Source organism: Lontra canadensis, unplaced genomic scaffold, assembly GCF_010015895.1.
Source record: "Lontra canadensis isolate GAN:19392208 unplaced genomic scaffold, GSC_riverotter_1.0 scaffold199, whole genome shotgun sequence".
Lineage (NCBI taxonomy): Eukaryota > Metazoa > Chordata > Mammalia > Carnivora > Mustelidae > Lontra > Lontra canadensis.
Window position 1 is genome coordinate 1,682,066 of NW_022631193.1, and position 3,913 is coordinate 1,685,978.

Consider the following 3,913-nt stretch of genomic DNA (forward strand, 5'->3'; position numbering starts at 1 on the left):
AACCTGAACAGACCTATAACCAGCAAAGAAATTGAAGCAGTAATCAAAAATCTCCCAAAAATCAAGAGTCTAGGACTAGATGGCTTCCCAGTGGAAATTTACCAAACATTTAAAGAAGAACTAAAGAAGAACATTTAAAGAAGAACCTATTTTTCAGAAGCTGTCTCAAAAAATAGAAAAAGAAGGAAAACTTCCAAACTCATTCTTTGAGGCCAGCATTACCTTGATCCCCAAACCAGACAAAGACCCCACCAAAAAGGAGAATTACAGACCAATATCTTTGATGAACATGGATGCAAATATTCTCACCAAGATACTAGCCAACAGGATCCATCATTACTCTATTTATTTTTTGAATTTTTAAAATTTTTGTTAAAAGTTATTTTTTAGGCTACCTCAATAAAATATATTACAGTGTTCAGTTACAGTATATGGTACAACCACATTGCAATAGTAGGTTTATTTTAAACTACTTTTTAATTTAATTTAATTTAATTTAATTTTTTATTATGTTATATTAGTTACCATGTAGTACTTCATTAGTTTTTGATATAGTGTCCCACAATTCATTATTCACTTATAACACCCAGTGCTCATTGCAATATATGCCCTCCTTAATACCCATCGCTGGCTAAACCATCTCTCACCCCCTACCCCTGGAAACCCTCTGAGGACATTACGAGAATGAAGGGAAAAATGAAGGGGGTGGGGGTAATCAGAGGGGGAGATGAACCAACATTACTTTAAAAGGATTATTCACCATGACCAAGTGGGATTTATTCCTGGGCTGCAAGGTGGTTCAATGTCTGGAAATCAATGAATGTGATACACCACATTAATAAAAGAGAAGACAAAACCATAAGATACTCTCAAGATGTAGGGGAAAAATTTTTGACAAAGTAGAGCATCCTTTCTGATGAAAACTCTACACAGTGAAGGCATAGAAAGAACATACCTCAATATCATAAAAGTCATCTATGAAAAGTCCACAGAAAATATCATTCTCAATGGGGAAAAACTGAGAACTTTCCCCCTAAAGTCAGGAACATAACAGGGATGCTCACTCTCACCACTGTTGTTTAACATAGTACTAGAAGTCCTAACCTCAGGAATCAGACAATAAAATAAATAAAATCATGTAAATTTGCAAATAAGGAGCCAAACTCTCATTCTTTGCAGAAGACATGATACTCTAGGCAGAAAACCCAGACACCACCAAAAAAACCACTAAAGCCAAAACAGGAATTCAGCAAAGTTGCAGGATAAAGAATCAATGCACAGAAATCAGTTGCATTTCTATACATTAACAATGAGATAGAAGAAAGAGAAATCAAGGAATTGATCCCATTTACAATTGCACTAAAAACCATAAACTACCTAGGAAGAAACCCAACCAAAGAGGTAAAGGATCTGTACTCATGAAAGAAATTGAGAAAGACATGAAGAAATGGAAAAACATACCATGCTCATGGATTGGAAGAAAATATATTGTTAAAATGACTATAATACCCAAAGCAATCTACACATTCAATCCAATCCCTATCAAAATACTATCAGCATTTTTCAAAGAGCTGGAACAAAGAATCTTATAATTTGTATGGAACCAGGAAAGACTTTGAATGGCCAAAGGAATTCTGAAATAGAAACCAAAGAATCAAATAGAAACCAGAATCAAAATTCTGGACTTCAAGCTATATTACAAAGTTATAACCATCAAGATAGTATGGTACTGGCACAAAAACAGACACATAGATCAATGGAACAGAATAGAGAACCCAGAAATGGACCCTCAACTCTATGGTCAACTAACATTCAGCAAAGCAGAAATGAATATCCAATGGAAAAAGGACAGTCTCTTCAATAAATGGTGCTGAGAAAATTGGACAGCCACGTGCAGAAGAATGAAACTGGACCATTTTCTTACACCATACACAAAAAGAGACTCAAAGTGAATGAAAGACCAAAATGTGAGAGAGGAATCCATCAAAATCCTAGAGGAGAACCAGGCAGCAATCTCTTCAATCTCAGCTGCAACAACTTCTGGCCAGACATGTCTCCAAATGCAAGGGAAACAAAAACAAAAATGAACTATTGGGACTTCATCCAGATAAAAAGCTTCTTCACAGCACCAGAAAAGTCAACAAAAGAAGCAACCTACAGAATGGAAGAAGGTATTTGCAAATGAAATATTAAAGGACAAGTATCCAAGATCTATTAAGAACTTACCAACTCAACTCCCCAAAAAACAAATAATCCAGACAAGAAACGGGCTGAAGATATGAACAGACATTTCTCCAAAGAAGACATACACATGGCCAGCAGACATATATAAAAAAAAATGCTCCATATAACTTGGCATCAGGGAAATACAAATCAAAACCACAATGAGATACCACCTCACACCAGTCAGAATGGCTAAAATTAACAAGACATTAAACAACAAATGTTGGTGAGGATGTGGAGAAAAGGGATCTCTTATACATATAGCATCGAGGGAATACAAGGTGGTACTGCTTTTCTGGAAAACAGTATGGAGTTTCTTCAAGAAGTTAAAAATAAAGGTACCCTATGACCCAGAGATTTCACTACTAGGTATTTACCCTGAAGATAAAAACGTAGTGATCTGAAGGGGTACCTGTACTCAATGTTCATAGCAGGAATGCCACAATACCCAAACAGTGGAAAGGGCTGAGATGTCCATTGACAGATGAATCGATAAAGAAAGTGTGGTATATTTATACAATAGAATATCACTCAGACATCAGAAAGGATGAATCCTTACAATTTACATCAATGTGAATGGAACTGGAAGATAGTATGCTGAGCAAAATATATCAAACAGAGAAAGACAATTATCACATGGCTTCACTCATGTGCGAACTATAAGAAACAGCACAGAGGATCATAGGGGAAGGAAGGGAAACCTGAATGGGAAGACATCAGAGAGAGAGAAAAACCATGAAAAATTCTTAACTATAGGAAACAAACTGAGGGTTGTTGGAGGGGAGTTTAGTGGTGGGATGGGGTTATTGGATTATGGGCATTAAGGAGGGCATGTGATCTGGTGAGCACTGGATGTTATGTACAACTTATAAATTATTGAACACTACATCTGAAACTAATGATATACTATATGTTGGCTAATTGAGTTAAATAAAAAAATTAAAAACAAATTTAAAAAAGACCTTATCAAATGCAACACCCACAAAATAAATAATCCAGTCAAGAAATGGGCAGAAAAAATGAACAGCCATTTCTCCCAAGAAGACATATAAATGGCCAACAGACACATGAAAAAGTGCTCAACATCACTTGGCATCAGGGAAATACAAATCAAAACCACAATGAGATACCACCTCTTACCAGTCAGAATGGTTAAAATTAGCAAGTCAGGAAACAACAAATATTGCTTAGGATGTGGAGAAAGGGGAACCCTCTTACACTGCTGGTGGGAATGCAAGCTGGTACAGCTACTCTAGAAAACAGTATGGAGATTCCTCAAAAAGTTAAAAAATAGAGCTAACCTACAACCCAGCAATGCACTACTAGGTATTTACCCAAAGGATATAATCATAGTGATTTGCACCCCAATGTTTATAGCAACAATGTCCATAATATTCAACAATGGAATGAGCCCAGATGTCCCTTGATAGACGAATGGATAAGGAAGATGAGGTATGTGTGTGTGTGTGTGTGTGTGTGTGTGTGTGAATGTATATATATGTGTGTGTGTGTGTATATATATATATATATAACTCAGCTATCAAAAAATGAAACCTTACCATTTGCATCAGCAAGGAGGGAACTAGAAGGTATTATGCTATGCAAAATATGTCAATCAGTGAAAGATAATCATCACATGATTTAACTCATGTTCAATTTAAGAAACAAAATAGAGAAACATAGGGCAAGG